This window comes from Hydractinia symbiolongicarpus, chromosome 4, assembly GCF_029227915.1.
Source record: "Hydractinia symbiolongicarpus strain clone_291-10 chromosome 4, HSymV2.1, whole genome shotgun sequence".
Taxonomy (NCBI): Eukaryota; Metazoa; Cnidaria; class Hydrozoa; order Anthoathecata; family Hydractiniidae; genus Hydractinia; species Hydractinia symbiolongicarpus.
Genome location: NC_079878.1, coordinates 6,117,149 through 6,126,014, shown reverse-complemented (window position 1 = coordinate 6,126,014; position 8,866 = coordinate 6,117,149). Strand labels below are relative to the sequence as shown.

At 33.3% G+C, this 8,866-nt stretch overlaps 1 long non-coding RNA gene across 2 annotated transcripts; it reads right to left on the bottom strand.

Moving 5' to 3' along the window:
• Positions 1–4,502: 4,502 nt before the first annotated feature.
• LOC130640968 (uncharacterized) lies at positions 4,503–8,632 on the bottom strand. Of its 2 annotated transcripts, none has more exons than XR_008982412.1 (3): positions 8,337–8,632; positions 5,573–5,664; positions 4,503–5,102 (listed from the first exon to the last, which is right to left on the bottom strand). It is a non-coding gene; the product is annotated as an uncharacterized LOC130640968 (long non-coding RNA). The 2 variants fall into 2 exon arrangements; XR_008982413.1 differs by having other exon boundaries at positions 5,577–5,664; positions 8,337–8,631.
• Between the last annotated feature and the right edge of the window lie 234 nt (positions 8,633–8,866).

The window sequence follows — 8,866 nt, the reverse complement described above, 5'->3', positions numbered from 1 at the left end:
TTTTCGGACACATTCCAATTATCAATTTAGAATGTCCAATTTTTTGGTGTGGCCAAAGAAAGAGAAATAGGGAGGTTGGACTTGTTGTGCCAGCCATGTACAGTGTTATGACAGAAAACAAAGAAATCATTCAAAACAGTAAACTCAAAAAAAAGGAAAAATGTAACCATTTTGAGATGAATTTTGACCATGTAATAGAGATAAAAAAGAGAACTGTGTACTTATAAATGCTATTTTCTATTTTATAAATTAATAAAAATTTAAAATAAGCGCGCTCTTTTGTTCCTAATTTCATACTCGAATAACCGCCCGGGGCCGCTTATTCGAGTAGGGGCGCTTATTTCAAATTTTCGTTTTCAGGGAAAGGTTGCTTATTCGAACATCTACGGTAAATAACAAAAACGACACTTACCCTCGTTCTGGAAGAAGTCATAATTTTGTATTTGCTGAACTAGTTGCAAGCCTAAAAAGAATACATAAAAAATCGACAAATGAGCGAGGTTTTTCAAAGTTGGCGTAAATATTTTATTAAGTGTTTAATACTAATGTATCAGTATATCTATCACGCAAAACTTGCGTGATAGATATACTGATTCTTTAGTCAAGAAAAAATTGTAAGAAAATCTAGACTGAATTCAGTAAGGAACGTCTACCAGTCCCTCAAAAACGTACACTCAATTTTGGACGAAAAATTCATGATATAGGTTTTGTCTTTGCTTATTTTGTGTTATAAACGCAAATCTCCCATAGCACTAATTTTTTCATTCTAAATGAATTTTTACAAGAACGCACAAAATGGAAAATATTAAATACTTTAAAAACAGCAAAAACGGGGGAAAATTCGAAAAAATTGTGGGGCGTAACTAGGGGTAGTATTAAGGTCCTGTGGCGTAAATGGGTGTTATTAGCAAAATGTGTAATGGTTCTGAAGTATTTACACAGTACCATGAATGAAAACACTGATATATCAAAAAATTAGAATCATTTTGAGATAGTGCTATTAATAACGGGCGTGTTATACCATATGCTTGCCGTACCACCTGCTTCCTGCTTTTCTAAAAACATCGTTTCGTCCTTTTATTCCAAATTAAAAAATATCGCCTTTGTAAAAGTCACAGACAGACAGACAGAAGCTCCGTACTAGTATAAGAGATAAGAAAAACCCAGCTATCAGAGGTTTCAGGGCATTGAGTTAACCGTTCTAATGTTCCCTTGGCCTGAATAGGCAATGATATAACTTGTAATAGATTGATAAAAATATTAAAAATAATTTTATAAAGATGTATATAATACGAAGATAGTACCTTACTGCGATAGCAACGTCTTTTCTTGTTTTCGAATTTAAACGCGGAACAGTCTAATTTTCCAATAAAGTTTAAAACAGTGTTAAATCAAATTTACTTTCAATATCGTGTTCTTTAACTCCAGGTATTCGCAAATTAGAACGCAATAATATATAACTATTCTCTCAAAAATATAATCATCTACACTTTCCAATCAATTTAAGAATTAAAAAAAGACCCATGCTGTGTCACTGCACAAACATGTCTTCAATAGAACAGCTGCTGTAACTTGCTTCCTATTGAATTGCTAACAAAAGCCACACTTATTGGGTGCTAACAAGTGATGTAACGATTGTAGTGACAAGTGGATGTGGAAGTAATAGAAATACAGTTGACTATCGATAACTCGAATACTTAAAAACTTCGAACATCTCGTTAGGTCGAACAAATGTGTCGTTCCCTTAAACCTACGAAAAGAAATCAGTATAATTCGAGTACTCGAAAATTCGAACATCTCGGTTGGTAGAACAAATTTGTCAGTCTATCGGAGGAATTTCTCTCTATAAGTCTTTTTAACTAGAATTCGAACATTCAAATGTTTCCAAATCGTTCAATTTTGAAAACATTGTCAAAGCAACCAAAACTAAAACAAAACAACCAACTCTTGTGTTTAATGCTGTGCAAGATGGCGCCTGCAAAATGGAGATTAAACAAGCTAGGGATTAAAAAACAAGGACGTGGAAGAAAGTAATAAATATAAATTGACTACTTTATTGAAAAAGAAGGGAATGTCTTCGGTTGAAAAACTTAAACAAAGCTTTGTACCGGATTTTTCCACAGAAAATAACAAAAAAAATAAAAAGCTTCCAAAGTCACATGTCTTCAAAAACTCGAACTCTCGATAGGTATTTTTTTAAGGTCTCGCCTTTTAGCATGAACTAATCAAATTACTTTGCGGGTCAGAAATCAAACTGCCATTTTTAAGAGACAGACCACGGAATACTAATATAGAGATTAGTGTTTAGCCCATGCAACAATCCACGACAATTGGCCGATCGTACATTTTTCCCAAATCGGTGTTTCTTGCCGCCTTGTTTGTTTGTTACCACGAAGTAAGGGATACGAAGTAAAAGTTCTCCCTTCCGTGAAAAATCAACTCTGCTGGGGACTAGGAATGAAGCTGCACATAGCCATTTTGAACAAACAGAATAAGGCTATTATTAAATAGACTAGTCGTTGCCCGTGGAAAAATCCACGGGGTCGCCCGTCCTTTAAATTTACCCGTCGCAAAAAAGTGGACAAAAATATATCGCATTTGGTATTGGTACACATTTTAAAAATTTCGTGTTTCCGTTACAGGACGCGGATCTCGCGGACACACGGACAAAATGCGGCTATTATTAAAGAGACTAGTCGTTAGCCCGTGAAAAAATCCACGGGGTCGCCCGTCCTTTAAATTAACCCGTTGTAGCAAAGTGGACAGAAATATATCGCATTTGGTATTGATATTGATGCGCATTTTAAAAATTTCGTGTTTCCGTTATGGGACACGGCTTTTGCGGACACACAGACAGACAGACGATTGCTATTTTTAAAGAGACTTATTCGGTAAACCGTGGATCAATCCACGGGTTCGCCCATCCTCTATATATCGCCTCAGACATGACTTTCGACTCACGAACAGACGGACAGACAGACAGAGTACGGGTTTTAGTAAGGAGACTAATCATTAGCCTGTGGAAAATCCAACATAGGAGGTTCATTACACATCGAAGTTCAGAAGAACTCTGGGCGTATTGTATACGATAACCAAAACAAGCCGTTCGTTTGAGTCCTAAGTTGAGTGAACGTAAACGTCTTTTTATGACCGCGGAAAAAAACTCATTTGAATTATCCGTTGATGTCTTCTGAAAGTAGTTGCGTATTACTGCGAGGATAGAATTCAATCATTAAGACTTTACTGAAAGAATTTAATACTATGCGTCTACTGGAATAGTCCTTAATCGATATCGTCGCGATAATACGTTACTTTAGCATTTAATAGATTCTAAAATGTCTCACCGAAATAGCCTGGAATCGACGTCATTACGATATTATGCTACCATTATTTATTATTTATTATGTTATTATATAACATCTACTGAAATAGCATGATAACGAGGTTGTTACTATACTCCGCTACGGGTTCCATTCAACTGAAATACGCCTTTTCAGAATTAGCACAGCCTTATTTAATTTTCCCGCAAGTGGAGCAAGGCAGACAAAGACCCACCGTTCTCGGTAGCAAAGCCTACAAAAAGTGCTAAATGTAGAGACTCTTTTTAGAGATGTTTACCTTGGGATGTTTTTTTTATTCTTATACATCAGCATCTTATTTAAACCTGTCAAGTCTTGTTTTATAGCAAAATTATATAAGTTCCAAATATGCCATATCCATGGTGTTTCGGAAATTCGTGAATTATAACAGGATACTAGGTCTAGAATTTAATACTGGTGCAAAATGGAGACGAAAATCTGCCCAGTTAAGCAATAAATCTTTTAAAACTCCTTTTTGGATCTTCTATTATGCTTCACTACCAAGAACGGTAAGTTAGGCAAAGTCCAACTTAATAAAAAGATTAAGTATAGCTGCGCTAATTCCGAAAAGGCTAATAGCATGGAATCAAGGCTGTTAATATATTACGCTAATTATGCCATGACACCTTCAAATATTGCTGGCGTACACCCTTTGTCAAACTAAAAGTCAAAATTTTTTGCCATTTAAGTTAGGAAATCCCGTAAAACAGGAAATCTTAAGATGAAAACACTTATACTTTACAATTGCAGGCGAGTGTACCACCTAGTTTTTAAGCAGAACCGATTTTCAAATCGATGGTTTCCCTTGAATTTCGCCCTTATACTCGTCCTAGAAATTTCGCATCAGTTCCCTGGAAGATGATTCAGCCTTAAAAAAATCCGTTTTGCTCAATCCACACACGCGACGCTTGAGAAACATTAAAAGTCGAAAACGCGCCGTGTTATTCAGCTATTTGGTTTAACGTTAAGCCTCATATTTTGCCTAGAAAGGAATAACCATTAATATCCTCGTCTATTTTTTTCTATATAACTACCTAAACGAATACATTGAGGATACAATACATTTGACGTTTTCACGATCTGGAGTTACGCTTGCAAACTGTGCCAACCGAGTTGGGTCACAGGATCCCAGGTATAACAGAGTTAACAGACATAAATTTATTTAACGTCAATTAAAAGGATATATACAAATGGAAATGTCACCTCTCGTATGAAGTCCTGTATAGGATTTGATAGAAGAGTACGACTACACTTGGCTAAATTGACGATATAAAAATAAATAAATCTAATAAAAATAAAAAACTTTAGGCTGTGAAGAAAATGACTTCAGACTTTTAGCTTCCTTAATATCGGAAGCACATCCCACAAAATTGCTCCAATGTAGGATACCGTCTGTAGACCATGTCGTGCGTTGCAATTAGGCCTACCTGTCAATTTACATAAAGCTGTCGTCCTATAAAACAAGTAGCTACATAAAAACAAGATTGTAAATGAGTGTTCGTACTCATTGTTGGTCTGACATGGTAGTTGACAAGCAAGAAGGTTTTTATGGAAAAAATATGTAACAATTTGGAAACTTTCTTCGTTTATTGAAAACAGTTTTCAATGTCATAGTATTAGACACCATTTTTCCAAGTATAATAAATCTTGTTGCACGCTGACATAACAATGGCGACATATTTTAACAATTTCCAACGGTTCTACCAATTTTCAAATGAACGGTTAAAGCATTTGGAGGGTCCACTAAAAAATTAAAAAAAATGCATTAGCAGACCAGCAAAATATGGATAATAAACGTAAAAGTTCTAAACCTACATTCAACAATTTACATTCTATTTGATCTTCTCGTATTTAAGTTATTCCAGAGTGGCCAATTATTTCCAAAAAAATAAATTAAAGGAGCTTCCAGAAGTTCTCTGTCCTTTCACCAGAAAAATTTCGTTTGATAAAAACAGAAATTTCAATAAGCAAAAATCCGTAATGGTTCCTATCACCTGTGATTTAAAAAAAAATCGAACCCAAACGAAAAAGTACACTGAAAACATAATTTTCAGGATTTTTTTCTTTTTTTTAAACACTTCAGTAGTTTTTCAAGGACAACATTCCATTTCCAGAAGTTTCTAGGAGTGGAGGTCACCCTGTATAAGCGCATGGGGGACTTTGGCTATTCACAAATTATCCATTAAAAAAATATGAAAAGAAATAGAGAATACCTACGCCTGTCTACGTCACACTTTACTACAATGATAAGCCATTAGCCGAATTGTCATGTGTTCAACGAAATATATAAATCAGGATAACAGTCCTATGAAAAAATGCAGATAAAACAATACCATGATTAAAATACACAAATAGATAATAAGATCACAACATCTATAATCTATAAGAACATCTATAAGAACAAATACTGAGAGATGCAATTCTATCCTATCAATCCAAAATATTAATAAGATCACAAGTCACTCAGTATTTTTGTCACACATCTATATAAGAACAAATACTGAGAGATGCAATTATATCCTATCAATCCAAAATATTAATAAGATCACAACTCACTCAGTATTTTGTGTCAAACATCTATAAGAATAAATACTGAGAGATGCAATTCTATCCTATCAATCCAAAATATTAATAAGATCACAACTCACTCAGTATTTTGTGTCAAACATCTATAAGAATAAATACTGAGAGATGCAATTCTATCCTATCAATCCAAAATATTAATAAGATCACAACTCACTCAGTGTTTTGTGTCACACATCTATATAAGAACAAATACTGAGAGACGCAATTCTATCCTATCAATCCAAAATATTAATAAGATCACAACTCATTCAGTATTTTGTGTCACACATCTATAAGAACAAACACTGAGTGATGCAATTCTATCCTATCAATCCAATATATTGAAAAGATCACAACTCACTCAGTATTTTGTGTCACATATCTATATAAGAACAAGCAATTCTATCCTATCAATCCAATATATTGAAAAGATCACAACTCACTCAGTATTTTGTGTCACACATCTATATAAGAACAAACACTGAGTGATGCAATTCTATCCTATCAATCCAAAATATTAATAAGATCACAACTCACTCAGTATTTTGTGTCGCACACAAATACTGAGTGATGCAATTCTATCCTATCAATCCAATATATTTAAAAGATCACAACTCACTCAGTATTTTGTGTCACACATCTATATAAGAACAAACACTGAGTGATGCAATTCTATCCTATCAATCCAAAATATTAATAAGATCACAACTCTCTCAGTATTTCGTATCACACATCTATAAGAACAAATACTGAGCGATGCAATTCTATCCTATTAATCTAAAATAATAATAACATCACAATCGACTCAGTATATCATGTAAATAATTGGAATAATCCAAAATAATAATAAGATTATAACAGGCTGAGGTAAAGTGTTTCATGGTAAATATATAAACGTCACAATATTTTGGAGAAAAATATGAATCACAAAAATAAGAAGTCTTCCATTTACAAAAGTAAATGCTTTAATTATGAATCGTAATACTAAATATCTTGTGTCTTCTGAAGGTTGAAAAACAAATTCACATCTTTGTTTTTCACTAAAACGTCCGAAACTTCCCTCTGCTTATTTTTTCTCTGCGTCATATTTATCAATCACTATAGCATTACCATAGCAACAACACTTTGTCACACTTTTTCGAAAAAGCGTGTTGTTCGTTTTTTATTTAAAAATATGCGAAAAAATAAATTTTTGCTCGCTCTTTTGTGTTTTAACCTCAATTTTTCTTTAAATAATCAAAATATACATAAAATGTGACAAAGTCATTTGCAGCAGGTATCGATGAGCTCATGTGCAAAGTTTTGTTGATTTTCTCCACCATGGAGGGGAGTTTTTGACATTCTAAGTCAAACATATAAAATTCCTTGCGCAACCTTTGCAACAATAGCCTGTTAAAAGATGTGCAGAAGGTGTTAAGCGAACTACCTACAACTCATTAAGTATTTATACCCTGTTAAAAGAAAAATCTGTTGTGCTGAATGTCAGTTGGTATAAAAAAACAAACAAACTTTCAAAAAAAATTAAAATTAAACAGAATAAAAAAATATGACTCTAGAACACGCTAGAACAAAACTGATCAAGAAAAAGGTTTTTTTGCGATATTAAATCTACCCATCTTGAAAAAAGTTTAAAAAGTATATATGCTGAATAATTTAGCTTGTTTAGATAATAATATCCACACCGTGATAGAATGTTCAAAGTGAGATTCACACATTTTTTTGTAAAAAAATTATATTTATAGCTAGCTACCCTTACAGTATCCTTAAGTTGATGTGTAAAAAAAAGATATGTGAAGGTTCTATATGTAGATTTGAGGTTGTTATGCAAGGTTGTAAAATTTGTGTACATGTAAAGATACATTTAAGCAGTACTGTAACTTGTGTACACATGGCCCACTTATGATGGTTTCTACTGGTAACATGAAAGAATAAGTCTATACACTGATTAAGCACATTTTATGAAAAATTGTATGCTCAACAAAATGTATGCATTTTAATCTATACACAGACAACAATGTTTCAGTCATCATTATATTGTCACAGAATAACTCTATAGCTAGCTCTAGTTAGTACTGGAGTATCATTTTTTAGCCATATTGCTAGCTAGCTATATATTTCTCAAAGCATTTAGCCTACCCACTTCCAATTTCTAGCTAAACTCATCCAGAAGCTAGAACTGAAAGCCAGAGGCACAGCTCAGCTAGCTGGATAACATAACATAAATATAAATTGCTTCCATTTACCAACGAGATAAAGAAACTTGTGGGTAGCCATAAGATTAAAAGAATATATATAAGCTAGCTCTAGCTAGCTAGGTGAAAAGACTTGACAGTGAACAGAAACAAATATATGTATGACTTAGCTAAATAATATAAAAGTATACATCAGCTATGACCTTCGTGTACTACTTACCAAAATAAATAAGCAGTAGCAGTTTATATAGCTGCTCTTGCTCGTCGTCCGCCTCAAGGTGCCATTTTAGAAATGTAAAAAACTCTACGGGAGCCGGAAATGATGCAAATCTATCCGATAGCGATGCAAATCTATCCGATAGCGATGCAAATCTATCCGATAGCGATGCAAATCTATCCGGTACCGATGCAAGTCTATCCGAACGATGCAAATCTATCCGAAAAGTGATGCAAATCTATCCGAAAATGAAAAAGCATATTCTTATTATTATTATTATTATTATTATTATTATTATTATTATTATTATTATTATAAACAATTTTTATACAGGATATAGATTTTCAATATATATAGTATTGCTTTTAACAAACGTCCTGTCTTTAAAAATCAAAATCAAAATATAGTACGGTAAAAATATATATTATATAAGCAATAAAAATAAAACTAGTTAAAAAGTCTTGAAATTAGCTAAAACTGCCAGATTGTGTGTGAGATGATAGAATAAACAACAAATGTCTGTTTATGAAACT